We start from the raw sequence: 17,568 nt of genomic DNA, 5'->3' as shown, positions 1-17,568 counted from the left end.
GCTGTCTTTACCTGGTCTGGCCTACTTGTAACTACAGACCCACAGCAATGTGGTTAACTCTTACACGCCCTCTGAAATGGCCTAGCAAGCCACTCAGTTGTACCTAACCGCTACGAAGTCAATAAAAAGGAATGAAACCGGATGGACCACCTGGCATCGACTTAGGCACCGGAAAAGACAACGGCAAACCCAGCCCTGTCGACGCCACAAAGTCCTCCTTACTAACATCAGGGGGCTTGTGCCAAAGTTGGGAGAGCTGTCCCACAGACTAGTCAAGCAACAGCCTGACATAGTCATACTCACGGAATCATATCCGACAATGTCCCAGACACTGCCATCACTATCTCTGGGTATGTCATGTCCCACCGGCAGGACAGACCCAGCAGTGGTGGCGTGACAGTGGTCTACAGTAGGGAGGGAGTTGCCCTGGGAGTCCTCAACATTGACTCTGGACCCCATGAAGTCTCATGGCATCAGGTCAAACATGGGCAAGGTTAACTCCTACTGATGACCACCTACCGCCCTCCCTCAGCTGATGAGTCAGTACTCCTCCATGTTGAACACCACTTGGAGGAAGCACTGAGGGTGGCAAGGGCACCAAATATACTCTGGGTGGGGGTCTTCAATGTCCATCACCAAGAGTGGCTCGGTAGCACCACTACTGACCGAGCAGGCCGAGTACTAAAGGACATAGCTGCTAGACTGGGTCTGCGGCAGGTGGCGGGGGAACCAACACGAGGGAAAAACATACTTGACCTTGTCCTCAACAATCTGCCTGCCGCAAATGCTTCTGCCCATGACTGTACTGGTAGGAGTGACCACCGCACAGTCCTTGTGGAGACGAAGTCCCGCCTTCACATTGAGGATACCGTCCATCGTGTTGTGTGGCACTATCACCGTGCTAAATGGGATAGAATTCGAACAGATATAGCAATGCAAAACTAGGCATTTATGAGGCGTTGTGGGCCATCAGCAGCTGCAGAATTGTACTCAACCACAATCTGTAACCTCATGGCCCGGCAAATCCCCCACTCTACCATTACCGTAAAGCCAGGAGACCAATCCTGGCTCAATGAAGAGTGCAGGAGGACATGCCAGGAGCAGCACCAGGCATACCTTAAAATGAGGTGTCAACCTGGTGAAGCTACAACCCAGGACTATCTGCGTGCCAAACTGTATAAGCAGCATGCAATAGACAGAGCTAAGTGAACCCATAACCAATGGATCAGATCTAAGCTCTGCAGTCCTGCCACATCCAGCCGTGAATGGTGGTGGACAATTAAATAACTACCTGGAGGAGGTGGCTGCACAAATATCCTCATCCTCAATGATGGGGAAGCCCAGCACATCCGTTCCAAAAAATAAGGCTGAACCATATGCAATAATCTTCAGCCAGAAGTGCCGAGTTGATGATCCATCTTGGCCTCCTCCTGAAGTCCCCAGCATCACAGATGCCAGACTTCAGCCAATTTGATTCACTCCGCGTGATATCAAGAAACGACTGAAGGCACTGGATATTGCAAAGACTATGGGCCCTGACAATATTTCGGCAATAGTACTGAAGACCTGTGCTCCAGAACTTGCGCACCCCCCAAACAAGCTGTTCCAGTACAGCAACACTGGCATCTACCCGGCAATGTGAAAAATTGCCCAGGTATGTCCTGTACACAAAAAGCAGGACAAGTCCAACCCGGCCACTTACTGCCCCATCAGTCTACTCTCAATCATCAGTGAAGTGATCGAAGGTGTCATCAACAGTGCCATCAAGCAGCTCTTGCTTAGCAATAACCTGCTCAGTGATGCTCGGTTTGGGTTCCGACAAGACCACTCAGCTCCTGACCTCTTTACAGCCTTGGTTCAAACATGGATAAAAGGGCTGAACTCAAGAGGTGAGGTGAGAGTGACTGCCCTTGACATCAAGGCAGCATTTGACCGAGTATGGCATCAAGGAGCCCTAGCAAAACTGGAGTCAATGGGAATCAGGGGGAAAACTCTCTGCTGGTTGCAGTCATACCTAGCGCAAAGGAAGATGGCTGTGGTTGTTGCAGGTCAATCATCTCAGCTCCAGGACATCACTGCAGGAGTTCCGCGGGGTAGTGTCCTAGGTCCAACCATCTTCAGCTGCTTCATCAATGACCTTCCTTCAATCATAAGGTCAGAAGTGGGGATGTTTGCTGATGATTGCACCATGTTCAGCACCATTCGTGACTCCTCAGATACAGAAGCAGTCTGTGTAGAAATGCAGCAAGACCTGGACAATATCCAGGCTTGGGCTGATAAGTGGCAAGTAACATTCGCGCCACACAAGTGCCAGGCAATGACCATCTCCAACAAGAGAGAATCTAACCAACTCCCCATGACATTCAATGGCATTACGATCACTGAATCCTCCACTATCAACATCCTGGGGCTACCATTGACCAGAAACTGAACTGGAGTAGCCATATAAATACCGTGGCTACAAGAGCAGGTCAGAGGCCAGGAATTCTGCAGCAAGTAACTCACCTCCTGACTCCCCAAAACCTGTCCACCATCTACAAGGCACAAGTCAGGAGTGTGATGGAATACTGTCCACTTGCCTGGATGGGTGCAGCTCCAACAACACTCAAGAAGCTCAACACCATCCAGGACAAAGCAGCCCACTTGATTGGCACCCCATCGACAAACATTCACTCCCTTCACCACCGACATACAGTGGCAGCAGTGTGTACCATCTGCAAGATGCACTGCAGCAAAGCACCAAGGCTCCTTAGACAGCACCTTCCAAAACCGCGACTTCCACCACCTCGAAGGACAAGAGCAGCAGATGCATGGGAACATCACCTGCAAGTTCCCCTCCAAGTCACACACCATCCTGACTTGGAACTATATCGCCGTTCCTTTACTGTCGCTGGGTTAAAATCCTGGAACTCCCTTCCTAACAGCACTGTGGGTGTACCTACCTCATATGGACTATAGCGGTTCAAGGCGGCAGCTCACCACCACCTTTTCAAGGGAAATTAGGGATGGGCAATAAATGCTGGCATAGCCAGCGACGCCCACATCCCATGAATGAATTTTAAGAAAAAAAAAACTCACCTCCAGCTGTCGAAGACAGAGTTGAACGGCAAGCTGAAAATCAATCACTGTGAGCGGGTGAGTCAGTGAGTACAGGAACCCCAGTTTTAAAAAAAAGCTTTGAGTTGCTTGCAAAGTTTATCTTTTTTAAAGGCTCAGTAAAAGAAAAAAAACCAGGGAAAACCCAATCCCTATCTCAGGTTGATCGACTGTTTTCAATGGCTCCCCCAGGCTGATCAGCTCCGTGCCATTACAGGAGGTGCCCGACAGAAAAAAGCGTGGGAATCCTCCATTCACGCAGCTCGCAGATAGAACTATGAAAAGAAACCATTATATCACTCGAACAGCTTTCATTCGCTCAGCCAGAGTTTTAAAAACTCATAAAACCACTGAAGTGTAAAGAATTGCCTAGGGAATGGCTTTATAAACACACAGACTAGAGTGCTGGAAGCTACCAGCCAGTCTACAGAACAGAGAAGGTTTTTTCAAAGGGAAACCAGTGGCAGAGTCATAAAGCAAGTTCTTAAAGCAAGTTTAAACCAAATGAACAGCAGAAAGATGGATACCAATTTTCCCAGCATGAACTATCCAAGTTCAAACTGATCCAACAGAGAATGCAATTATGTTTTACAGACCAAGTAATTGTAGAACCAGAAAAACAGGCTGTAAAAATAATGATAGCAATTGGAAATGAGGGGTTACACAGGACCTCTACGTCAGGTTTATCTGACGAGGACCAAAAAGATCACACAAAGCTATGGAAAGTGCTGGAAGATCAGCTCCGATTGGGAGTGAATTTTCAAATTCATCGCCTGGAATTGATATCCTGCAGACAACAGCCACAAGAATCAACAGACCAGTTCATCAGCAGATGCCGTATTAAAGACAACGAATGCGATTTCTCAGAAACTGAGATGTCAGTGTGACTAATGGAGCTGGTGAAGCGTTTCAAAAAGATCTCTTAGGGAAAAAGGTCACAGCATCGATGTACTGCTGGAAGATGGCAGGAAGTACAAAGACATTGTAGCTGGACAACAGCACCTACAAGCACTAGGTGCAGCCAACAGTATCGGCACCATAACCAGGTCAAAAAGGGCAAGCAAGCTGTGTGATAACTGTGGTTGGTCCCACTCATGGCCAAGTTGCTCTGCATTTCGTGACCTGTGCAAAGCATATGCAGGAATTCTGGCTCCAAAGACGCAGAAGTCACAGTCAAACACAAGCAAACAGAAAGCACAGCAACAGCAGCAGGGAAAGCACCGTAGATCTGCATAAGTGCGAGCATGAGGTCCACAGCAAAACAGATCTGAGACAAGACTCAGAGAAAAGTAATTCTCAGACAGAAGAAAGCTGGCATCCATACACTCAAGGTCAAGATTGGCATTGGCACTTGTGCAAATATCCTTCCAGTCCAAATCTGGAAAGATATGTACCAGAGTTGTTGGAAATCAATGATACAACTGACAACTGACAAACAATCTGCATATAATGGGTCACCCATCCTTTGCAGTGGCACACTCACACTGCAATGCATTATAACAAGTTGGCATGGAAACCACCAATGTTCTACGTAGTAGACACGAGTGGACCAGCAGTGACAAAACTACCAGCGTGTAAGGACCTCAGCATCATAACTATCCATGAGAGCATTGCCAAGGGTAAATCTCCAAGGATCGGAACCCACTCACAGACTCTGACCAGCATCAAACGGTGCTGTCTGGAAACCCCACAACAGAACTATGCCATACCTTCACTTCTGCTACAGATAACCGCCAGGACCACAAGAAGCCAGAATGGATAGGTATCTCCATGAGACCAAATATCTTCCCCCAACAAGTCCTTAATCTGGAGCCCCAAGCCTTCAGATGCAGAGGATGAGGAGAGGCAAAGGACAATTTCAGAGGAGGAATGAGTTGAAGCATTGTCTATTGGCTCTTTGAGATGAGATGCCGGAGCTTTCCAAGAATGACAAGGCCTCAAAGGTGGTCATCTTGAGAAAAGCAACAGAGTATATTCGCAAGCTGAAGGCAGAGCAACAGAAACGGAATGCAGAAAGGGAGAAACGTCAGAAAAAACAGCAACAGATGAGACGCAAACTCCTGGAGCAAGGGTTATCAAACCACCAAGACGATATATGGACTTTTAAGCCTCTATGCTTGTAAATTTCATAACCTTTATCCATGTGTAAATAATTTTGATGTTATCTAATTTCATGTCATTTTGCTTTTAGCGTACGAGACTTATCTTTGGAAAGAAGGGGGATGTTGTGTGATTGCCTTTCAGAGTGATGTCCTTTAAGATATTAGTATGCTAATGAGCTGAGTACCAGGATGCAGTCATGTGACTACATGCCATTCTCACTCTGCTACTGTAACACCAAGAGGCAAGTCATATAATTAGCTCTGCAATGTATATACTTGTTAGCTGTTTAATAAACCTGTTGGAGATCTTCAACAAACTGAACTCCACACATCTCATTTATGTTGCATCAGACAACATACAAGTTTCTCATGACAGGAATCTAAAGGCATAGCCACCAACGATGGAGCAATTAAAATGGGGGATGCTTACGAGGCCAAAATTAGCTGAGCCCAGGTAACTTGGAGGATTGTGGGACTGGAGGAGATTATGGAGATATAGAAGGGTGAGGCCATGGAGAGATTTGAAAACAAAGATGAGAATTTTAAAAGCAAGACATTGCTTGAGCCGAGCCAATAAAAGTCAGCGAGCACAGGAGTGATAGGTGAATGGGGCTTGGTGCAAGTTAGGAAACAGGCAGCAGAGTTTTGGATGACTTCAAGTTTACGGAGGGTAGAATGTGGAAGAACATCCAGGAAGAAAATTGCAGGGCTATAGGGAGAGGAACAGGGAGTGGAACTATCTAACTTGATCTTGCAGAGAGCTAGCACAAACTCAATGGGCTGAATGGGCTCCTTCTGTGCTGTAACCATTTTATGATTCTATGAGTGTATTGGAATAGTCAAGGCTAGAGGTAACAAAGCCATGAACGAGGGTTACAGCAGCAGATGAGCTGAACAGGGACAAAGTCAGGTAATGTTATGGAGGTGGAAATGGGTAGTATTGGTGATTGTGCGAATATGTGGTCAAAAGCTCGTCTCAGGGTTAAATATGACACCAAGGCTGCAAACAGTCTGGGTTAGTCTCAGACAGTTGCCAGAGAGAGGGATGGAGTCAGTAGCTATGGAATGGAGCAATTGGAGGAAATTTCTACTCATTCAATACTGGATGTCGCATAAGCAGTCTGATAATTTAGCAACAGTGAAGGAGTCGAAAGAGGTGGTGGTGACGTAGAGTTGGGTGTCATCAGTGAACATGTTAAAACAAACACTGTACTTTTGGAGATGTCACTGAGGGGCAGCATGTAGATGAGAAATAGGAAGGCACCAAGCATAGATCCCTGGGGAACCAGAGGCAATGGTACTAGAATGGTACCAGAGATGAGGGACTTCAATTATACAGAGAAACTGGAAGAGCTAAAATCATTCTCTTTAGAGCAGAGAAGGTTAAGAGGAGACGTGATAGAGATGTTCAAAATCTTGAATGGTTTTGATAGAGTAAGTAATGAGAAACTGTTTCCAGTAGCAGAAGGGCTGGAAACTAGAGGACACCAATTTAACTTGAGTGGCAGAAAAATCAGAGGCGCCTTGAAAAAACATTTTTTTACACAATGAGCTGTTGTGGTCTGGAATGCATTGCCTGAAATGGTGATGGAAGCATATCCTCCAGTAACATTCAAAACAGAATTGGATAAATACTTAAAGGAAAAGAATTTACAAGTCAATGGAGTAAAGAGAAAGTTTAGGCACAATGGGCCGAATGGTTTCCTTCTCTGCTGTTTTGATTCCATGACTCTATATGGCAGACATTTAGCTATGTGGGATTTTTTTTTTTAAAGGAACAGAAACTGAGCAGAATCAAGTGTTGAAGCATTTGGTGCTTTTTTTTTTAAAGTTTTAAAGCAAGATGGTTTTTGACAGATTTACTTTAAAATCTGATGAGAGCAAAGTCATAGGTGAAAACCCCAGAAAGGGTTTTGATTTATTGAGGCGAGGAGCAAATTTTGCAGGTATTATGTCAGGTCCTTCTGGCTTCTGAACACTCCTTTTGTTGGGATAGGGAAGTGTGTCCTTTATAGGAACCTTGTATACGTTCTCTTCATGCACTTTTTCACAATCTGGCTTTAGAAGCAGAACAATGAAAATAATTGGGTTAATCTTTTTGAATAGCGCACAGAAATTTGATGTAGACACACAAACCAGTGTACTAAAAATAGTGCACTGATGAATTTATGTTCACATAAAACAAGATAAACAGGTAGTGATAGTTCAACACCTTTGATATACACTCAGAATTTCCAATGCAGGGGAATTATAATCTCAAAGCCCTGACATATGGTGCTTTACATGCAACACAAACACTTGCAAAAGTGATTATAAATATGCTATTTTTCTAGTGATTGTATTCATTCTTGCAAAACTATAAATATTTTTGCAATTTATGGTTTACAGCCGGCAGGTTATGTAATTAACCTCTCCAGTCATTTCATTGCCCCAGTCTACGAGTTGAGAACAGCTGGCTTGTCCTGGGTAAAAGAGGTATAATTGTTCAACTCAGCCTGTGCAGTGTTACCGTTCTTGTAAAGAGCACAGCAACACAGACCTCCAAGACAATGCATCAAATCACTTGCCATGAAATTCATTCCAGAATCTGACATCCATTGGAAGGTGTAATTACTAATTTGAACCGATCTGCTAATTTATAGATTTGATTTCTTGCTCCAATGCTCTGTCACACTAGTCAAGCTTTCAGAAAATCCATTCTTTCCAGGACCACCTTAATAGATAGTGAATACATTGGTTATGATTTTCAATATTCCCTGGATTCTAGAACAGTCCCAGAGGATTGCAAGTTAGCAAATATAACAGCACTATTCAAGAAAGGAGGGAGAAAGAAAACAGGGTACTACAGGCCTATTAGCCTGAAATCAGTTGTTGAGAAAATGCTGATTGGGGCGGCAGCATCAACATCCCGCCCACAGTTCTTAATTGGATGCTGGGTCCGCAGGTGGCCTATTAGGGGGCCACCCCCAATTAAATCACTGAGCTGGTCCTGCTACCAACAAGTGCAGGCTTGGGACCCCCATTTGGTCCCGACATTGGGTTCTGAAGCCCACAGTAAATTTCAGCCTGTTGTTTCCCCTGGCTGGGCAATCTGGAACATGGGGGCACAGTCTCAAGATAAGGGGTCAATCATTTAGGACTGATATGAGGAGAAATTTCTTCATTCAGAGGGTTGTGAATCTTTCGAATTATTGACCCCAGAGGGTTGTGATGCTCCATCATTAATATATTTAAGGCTGAGGGTAGATAGATTTTTGGTCTCTCAAGGAATCAAGAGATATGGAGAGCAGGTGGGAAGGTGGAGTTGAGACAGAAGATCAGGCATGATCATATTGAATGGCAGAGCAGGCTCAAGGGCCATATGGTCTATTCCTCCTCCTATTTTTTACATTCTATGTTAAGGAAGAAGGGAGTGAACAGTCCACCTGTAACATCAACAAATACACTGAAACATTACAGTGAACAAAAGCCCACCTTATATTTATATTTACTAATGCCTCAGGAAGAATAGTTTGTTTGTATAGATAAATGGTAATAACCCCTCACCCACAATGTATTTTTCATTGAGCTGGGAAGGATCTGAGGATCCCTGAGAGGGTGCAGAGGGGGTTCCTTTATCGCAAGCAGATTTGAGTACAGGAGTTGCGAAGTGTTGCTTCAATTGTGCAGAATCTTGGTTAGACAGCACCTGCAGTACTGTGTGCAGTTTTGGGCCCCTTACATTAGGAAGGATACTATTGCCATAGAGGGCGTGCAACGAAGATTCACCAGACTTGTTCCTGGGATGGTGGAATTGTCTTATGAAGAAAGATTGGGAAAACTGGGCCTGTATTCTCTAGAGTTTCGAAGAATGAGAGGTGATCTCATTGAAACTTACAAAATACTTAAAAGGGATAGACAGAGTAGATGCAGCTAAGATGGTTCCCCTGGTTGGGGAGTCTAGAACCAGGGGACACAATTTCAAAATAAGGGGGAAGCCACTTAGGACAAAGATGAAGAGTAATTTCTTTACTCAGAGGGTTGTGAATCTTTGGAATTCTGTACCCCAGAGGGATGTGGAAGCTCAGTCATCGAGTATGTTTAAAGCAGAGATTGACAGATTTCTAAATACAAGTGACATAAGGGGATATGAAGATAGTGTGGGAAAAAGGCATTGAAGTGAAAGATCAGCCATGATTGTATTGAATGGCGGGGCAAGCTCAATGGGCTGAATGGCCTACTTCTGTTCCTATGTTCACCAAAATGGTTCCAGGGATGAGGGATTTTAGCTACAGGGTTAGATTGGAGAAGCTGGGGTTGTTCTCCTTGGAGCAAAGGAGATTGCGAGGAGATTTGATAGAGGTGTACAAGATTATGACAGGTTTGGTAAAGTCAGATTAAGAAAAACTATTCCTATTAGCTGATGGTAAAAGTACTAGTGGACACAGATTTAAGGTTTTGGGCAAGAAATGCAGAGGGGATGTGAGGAAGAACTTTTTTTTACACAGTGAGTGGTAATGACCTGAAACTCGCAGTCCATGAGGGTGGTGGAGGCAGAGACAATCAATGATTTCAAAAGGAAACTGAATGGACGCTTGAAGGAAATAAATTTGCAGGGCTATGGGGATAGGACAGAGAAATGGGACTGACTGGATTGCTCTATGGCGAGCTGGCATGGACTTGATTGGCCGAATGGTCTCCTTCTGTGCTGTAAATGACTCTATGTCATTAGAATAAGATAGAAAAAGTATTTTAATCTGATTTTCCATTCTGGGAACACTTGCCTCTGAGTCAAAAGGTTATGGGTTTGAGCCTCACTCCAGAGACATCAGCAAATAATCTTGGCAGACAATCCAGTGCAGTACTGAGGGAGTGCTGCACTGTCAAAGATACCATTGTTCAATTGAGACGTCAAATCGAGGGCCTGCCTGTCTTCTCAAGTGGACATGATCCTATGGCCTTCCTTAAAGAAGAGCAGGGGAGTTCTCCCTGTGTTCTGCCCAATATTTATTCAGCCAACGTCTAGAACAGATTATCAGGACATTTATTGCTGTTTGTGGGACTTTGCCGTTGCAAATTGGCTGTCACATTTTCCTACATTGCATCAGGGAATACACTTTGAAGATACATCATTGGCTGCTTTGGGATGCCCGAGGAAAAGACACTATATAAACACAACCCTTTCTTCCTTCCTTTCTGGTAAATTGTCTCCCTGTCTTGCCTCTGTCTAGCCTTCACACTTTGGGTCAAACGGTCACCAATTCTCCCTGTAACCAGTTTCTGGCAAATGCTAGTCCTACCCAGACATGCCCCTTCCAACTGATTTACCCTTACCTCTTATAAGATGCTGTGCCATCCTCTCAGCCTCAGGAATAGAGTGGAGCTGGTGTCAAACCTACGCTCACCCCTTTATTCCACAGAGTTAACACTTGTGCTTGGCATCACCATAGCAGTCAACTAATTTTTTTTTTTTAAGAAGGGTAGGGAGTACAATGGATTTTAAAAGCCCTTTAAAAGCTTAAACAGTTGGAGCAGTGGCAGTGTCCGATTCTCAGTTTGATGAATATGTCAAGCCAAATCTGCATTCAATGATACTCTCAGAAAGCAAAGTCTCAGAATGACATGTTCAGCCAATTTTAATGATAAATCTATTGCAATTCCATTTGTACTCCATTAACAATTTCCCATAAACACCGCTTTAACATAATCACAGCACATTCTATATACAATAAAAGATGACACAGGGTGAATTATAAAGCTGTGACACAATCGAAGGCTCTATGTAATCTTGTAAACCACAAGAGCAGAGATTGGGAAAAGATTTCTGTGCTGCACTGAATCCTATTCTGGCAAGTTTTTCGTGAATTGTTTGTCTATTAAATGATTTTTTTTGTTCCATGGAATGTGGATGCTACTGGCAAGGCCAGCATTTGTTGCCCATCCTTAATTGCCCTTGAGAAGGTGGTGGTGAGCTGCCTTTTTGAACCCCTGCAGTCTCCATCTTGTGCGGGTATACCCACAATGCTGTTATGGCGGGAGTTGCAGGATTTTGATCCAGCGATAGTGTAGAAACGGCAATATATTTCCAAGTCAGGATGGTGTGTGGCTTGGAGAGGAACTTGCAGATGGTGGTGTTCCCATGCATCTGCTGCCCTTGTCCTTCTAGGTGGAAGAGATCGCAGGTTTGGCAGCTGCTGTCGGAGGAAGAGTGGTGAGTTGCTGCAGTGCATCTTGTAGATGGCACACACTGCTGCCAGGGTGCATTGGCGGTGGAGGGAGTGAATGTTTAAGGTGGTGGATGGGGTGCCGATCAAGCAGACAGCTTTGTCCTGGATGGTGTCAAGCTTCTTGAGTGTTGTTGGCAAGTGGACAGTATTCCATCACACTTCTGACTTGTGCTTTGTAGATGGTGGACAGGCTTTGGGGAGTCAGCAGGTGAGTTACTCACCACAAAATTCCTAGCTTCTGACCTGCTCTTGTAGCCATGGTACTTATATGGCTACTCCAGTTCAGTTTCTGGGCAATGGTAACCTCCAGGATGTTGATAGTGGAGGATTCAGTGATGGTAATGTCATTGAATGTCAAGGGGAGATGTTTGGATTCTCTCTTGTTTGAGATGGTCATTGCCTGGCACTTGTGTGGCGCGAATATTACTTACCACTTATTAGCCCAAGGCTGGATATTGTCTGGGTCTTGCTGCATTTCTACACGGACTGCTTCAGAATCTGAGGAGTCGCGAATGGTGCCTGAACATTGTGCAATCATCAGCGAACATCCCAACTTCTGACCTTATGACTGAAGGAAGGTCATTGATGAAGACTACCCTGAGGAACTTCTGCAATGATGTCCCGGAGCTGAGATAATTGACCTCCAACAACCACAGCCATCTTCCTCTGTGCTAGCTTTACTTCAACCAGCAGAGAGTTTTCCCCCATTCCCATTGACTCCAGTTTTACTAGGGCTCCTTGATGCCATATTCGGTCAAATGCTGCCTTGATGTCAAGGGCAGTCACTCTCACCTGACCTGCAAGGTCATTTACAAGATAGTACCCCAAAGTGCAGATCTCCCTCAATATTGCAATGGAGTGTCAGCCTAGATTTTGTGCTTAGGTCTCTAGAGTGGGATGTGAACCCATAACCTGCTGACTCAGAGGCAAGAGTGCTACCAATGAAGCCCTGATTGACACTCACTTTAAGCTTACTCGGAGGAAGGTTAATGTAAATGGTTGGCTGTATTGGCACTAGACCTCATCAACTTATGCAACGTATTCGTCCTGAATGTATTCGTGCTGTTTCCTATCAAGGCCTGACTGCCTAAAATTTAGCCTATTGGCTGTTTACATGTGTTCCTCCATCAGACAAAATCTGATAGTAATGTAAATGGATGGAAATGTAATTTCCAACTGGTGTTGGGAGGTTAGCTAGGCTAGTTAAATAAGTGGGTATAGAGCAAGGGCAGACAAATTTCTTAGGCTCAATATATATTTTGTCTGCCACTGTTTTTGGCAGTTATCTTTTGCCCCGTACAGCCTTTAGAAAATCTTCTGCTTTTCCATTTAAGGCTTTGAAAAAATTTCAATCTATCAGTACATCCCATATAAATTTCCGTATCCATACATAGGAAATGCAAGTCTTATGGTAACATCACAGATGTAACAATCATCTATCAAGGGAGATCACTGGCGAACTGTGTTCCTGTCTGAACCATAAAAAAGCAAAGAAAGCACTGGGGTCTATTTCTAGAGGGATAGGATTGAACATACGAATTAAGAGCAGGAGTAGGCCACTCGGCCCCTTGAGCCTGCTCTGCCATTCAACAAGATCATGGCTGATCTGATTGTAACCTCAACTCCACATTGCCACCTACCCTTGATAACCTTTCACCTCCTTGCTTATCACAAATCTATCTACCTCTGCCTGAAAAATATTTAAAGACTCTGCTTCCACCGCCTTTTGAGAAAGGGAGTTCCAAAGACTCATGACCCTCTGAGAAAAAATTTCTCCTCATCTCTGTCTTAAATGGGGCACCCCCTATTTTTAAAACAGTGACCCCTAGTTCTAGATTCTCCCACAAGAGGAAACATCCTTTCTGCATCCACCCTGTCAAGTCCCCTTAGGATGTTATATGTTTCAATCAAGTCGCCTCTTTCTCTTCTAAATTCAAGCGGATACAAGCCTAGCCTGTCCAACCTTTCCTCATAAGACAATCCGCCCATTCCAGGTATTAGTCTAGTAAACCTTCTCTGAACTTCTTCCAATGCATTTACATCCTTCCTTAAATAAGGAGACCAATACTGCACACAGTACTCCAGACATGGTCTCACCAATGAACAGCAGGGAAATTATGTTAAACCTGTATAGAGCCTTGGTTAGACCACAACTGGGGTGCTGTGAATAGTTCTTGTCTCCATATTATAAAAAGGAGAGAAGGTGCAAGATAGATTTACTAGAATGATATCAGAACTGTGAGGGTTTACCTATCAGAAAAAAGTGAACAGGCTGGTGCTCTTTGCGAGAAAAGATGACCTGATAGAGGTCTTTAAGATTATGAAAGGGTTTGATAGCATAGACATAGAGAAAATGTTTCCACTTGTGGGCGAGACCAAAACAAGGGGCCATAAATATAAGGTAGTCACTAACAAATCCAACAGGGAATTCAGGAGAAACTTCTTTACTCAGAGACAACGATTAGAATGTGGAACTCACTACAACAAGGAGTAGTTGAGGTAACTAATATAGATGCATTTAAAGGGAAGCTAGATAAACGTATGAGAAAGGAACAGAAGGATATATCAATGGGGTTAGATGTACACAAATGGGCTGAATGGCTTCCTTCTGTGCTGTAACCATTCTATGATTCTATGAAGAAGAGTGGGAGGAGGCTTGTGTGGAACATAAATGCCAGCATGGATTTGTTGGGCCGAATAGCCTATTTCTCTGCTGTAAATACATTACATCACAGAACAAGCCCATTATTCAATACTTACCATATATATTTTCCTAGGACTACCTTCTCCAGGTCAAGGATAGAAGTTTATGCCATGTGTGTCTTGCTGCCTGTATGTGACAAGGAGATTCACTGGTATTGAAAGAAGAGTTCCCTGTTTTAGCTGGTATCGGAGGGTGATTTGACATGGGCTGATCTTGCAAATACATCAGTTGGTAAGAAACAGTTTATATAGGAACATCGGAACAATTGTAGGCCATTTAGCCCATCAAGCCTGTATGCCATTCAGTGAGACCATGGTTGATCTGCGAGCTAACTCCCTATACCTTTGGATAACAAAAATCAATCATTCTCAGATTTGAAACTCACAACTTATCCAGCATTGATTGCCATTTGCGGAACAGAGTTCCAAACTTCTACCACCGTTTATGGTAGGTGTTTCCAAATTTCACTCCTGATAGGCGAGGCTCTAATTTTTAAACTATGGCCCCTAGTCCTAGACTCCCCAACCAGAGGAAAGTTTCCTTCCATCTACCCTTTCAGTTCCCCTTAATATCTTGAAAACTGCATCAAATCACCCCTTAACCTTCTAAATTCCAAGAGTACAAACGTAGGACTGGATTTTCAAAAGCTCCAGAGGGTGGGTTTGCGAGAGGGCAGCTGCAGAAAACCGCCCCCGGGTCAGCTTGCCAGTTTCCTGACGCAAAACTGGTACGCTTGGAACTTCATTTGGGCTGACAGGAGGCGGAAGATAAAGCCCATCCAATGTTTTAAATTAGCCACTTAAGGCCCTTACCGAGCTCTGGAGGCAGAGTGCAATGTTCGACTTGGGTGGGGGGTTGCGGTAAGGTGGAGGTCGGTTTAATGTGCTGTCAGAAACATGTCATGAGGAAGGAGGTGGTGTCATTGCGGGGAGCACTCATCAGCGTCAGGACAGAGGCAAATGGCAGCCACCAGTATGGAAGACTGTGAGATGGCCCTCACAGTGCTGGCAGCAGAAAGAATGCAAAATTGGCAGCAACAGCAGCAAATTGTAGAGGAGCATTGGAGAGGGAGGACACAGTGCTGACCAAGATACAGGCAGAAAGTCATGGTCCAACACTGGCAAGTCTATCAGAATAGTAAAAGAGAAAGAATAGGCTGACATTTAAAGTGCAGACCCTTTTTATGGCCACCCTCCCTTATCTCTCCTTCTTCCTCTTATAGTTAACTTCTCATGACGCACATGTGCAGGAGATCTCTCCATACTGAAGGGGATGTACAATTTGAAGCTTTTGTCACTTGTAACTCTGCAGATCTGCACCTGAGAAACTAGGCTATCTTTCCCCTTTGGGAGAGTTAATGGAACTGCCTCCAAACTTTTTCTCTCACCATTGCACTAGAGATCTGCTACCCGACCCGAACCTGACAACATGTGTTGGGATCGGGTCGGGCCGAGTCCAGGTCGAGTCGGATCGGGTCGGGCCGGACACACACAGTAAGTGCTCTGCTGGTAAGTACTGAAATTAAAAAAAAAAAAAAAACTTACCTGAGTTGGGAGTCCAGGATGAAACTGAGTCTGCACAGTGGCGACATCACTATGACGTCATCACGCATGCGCTGCAGCTTCGTGGAGATCCCGAGTCTGAAGGCGAGTACAGGGATGGTCAGGTCGGGTCCAGGCGGGGCGGGTTTGGATTGGGTCAGGTTCGGGGCAAAATCAGAGAGACTCGGGCCTGGTCGGGCTCGAATCCGCGGTGGTTCAGTCAGTTTCGGGTCGGGTTCTTTTTTTCCGACCTGACCAGGCCTCTGCATTGCACTGCCAAAATCCCCTTCTGGCACTTCTTCTCATGTCATCTCACTAAGTAGTCTTGCTCATTGATCAGAAGTTATTTTCAAAAATGTGTGCTTGTGACAAGAGCTTTTTTTTTTGAGGTGGTGAAGGGGATGGGGGCTCATGCCTAGTGCACAGTCCACTTCCCACTTCGGAAGGGCACTCTATCAAATGGTCTGAAGCTTCCCATAGTCTGGCTAGAGCAGAGGCAGATTCCTGGGCAGCAGCACTTGGATGCTGACCTATGTCAGTGGGTCAGCGAGGTTCCGCTGCACACCTATGGTGATTCACCCTCTCTGCACCCACAGGATGCACCTCTCCCTGGTACTTTGGAGAGTGCTGACTGGGAGGCATACCATCTGTGTCTCTCTCGTCACTCACTCTGCCAGCCCTAGCCAGGTCGTTAAAGTGCTTGCAACACTGCACCTGGGTCCTTTGCACCACTCCTCTGCTGCTAACCTTGTTGGCAACCTCCAGCCATACCCTCTTGGTCTGTTGTGGGGCTCCTGTGATCACTGGCAGGAAACAGAATGCTCCTCCGGGCTGTCACTGCTTCCAGCATGACCTGAAGTGACTCAATGGAAAACTGGGAGTGGTGTTCGTGTCCAATAAGCTCTGTTAATGGATGTTAAATACCTAGTAATTGAAGATAATACAGTGAACAGGTGTTGGATGTTGATTAATTAATTGTGCTCAGATGTACATATAAAGAAGAGCCAGCCAGTGCTGGCTGGGAGTTATTAGGAGTGGAGAAGTAAGCTCTGTGGAAAGCAATGAAGAGTCTCCACCAAAGCATCCTAGTCTCAGTGTTTGCTTCATAAACAGGCTTGGAAGTTTCTCTAACAGGGGTTGGGGCCCTCTCTGCCTGCTGCTCTGCCTCAGTCTCCATAATGTTAACGAACAGCAGCCTTAGCAATGGCTGCCACTCACCCTTTAAGTTGGGCCTGCTCCCAAACTGGTTCAGCCTCCCTCCTGTGTCCACTGTCTGCTAACTGGGTGGCGAATGCAACTCTTGTCCAATCAGCACATTTGCTTCCAGAAATTGTATCAGATGTGTGTTCTCCCGTCGGTGCGGGGTCAGGACCCAGAAGTCTTCGCAATGCTGGGGTCCTGACCTGGGAACTGAAATACTGCCATTAGTTTGTGTAATCTATCCTCATAATTTAACCCTTCATGTTCAGGTATTGTTCTCGTAAATCTACGCTGCACTCCTTCCAAAGCAAATATATCCTTCCTAAGAAGTGGTGCTCACCGTAACTTTGGATTAGGTCACCTGCTGTCCTTCTTGGTCAGAGAATAATTTATGGTACTGGGACCCAGATAAGTGGAAGACATCTTGTAATATGGAGGGAGAATGAGCAAATTCATTAAATGTGATAGCTAATATGGTCAAAATGGCCAAATGTGAGTAAATTCCAAAATGAATTGCAGGACACGGACTAGTGTCTATAATTTTGTATATGAATAGTCTTCGATCCCATCCAAGGTATCAAAAGCACAACTTTCATTTATATAACAACTGTAAATTAGTACAACATCCCAATACATGTCAGAGGAGCGTAATCAGACAAAATCTGACACCAAGCCACATAAAGAGATATTAGGGCAGATCATCTAAACCTTGATCAAAC

At 44.9% G+C, this 17,568-nt stretch overlaps 1 protein-coding gene across 3 annotated transcripts in view; it reads right to left on the bottom strand.

Annotated features, from left to right (window-relative positions):
- The window catches only part of disp3 (dispatched RND transporter family member 3), a 743,795-nt gene that overhangs the window by 222,911 nt on the left and 503,316 nt on the right, over positions 1-17,568 (bottom strand). The gene's annotated exons all lie outside the window — the stretch shown is intronic.

This window comes from Heterodontus francisci, chromosome 37, assembly GCF_036365525.1.
Source record: "Heterodontus francisci isolate sHetFra1 chromosome 37, sHetFra1.hap1, whole genome shotgun sequence".
NCBI classification, from domain to species: Eukaryota; Metazoa; Chordata; class Chondrichthyes; order Heterodontiformes; family Heterodontidae; genus Heterodontus; species Heterodontus francisci.
This window is presented reverse-complemented; position numbering and strand designations above follow the sequence as displayed.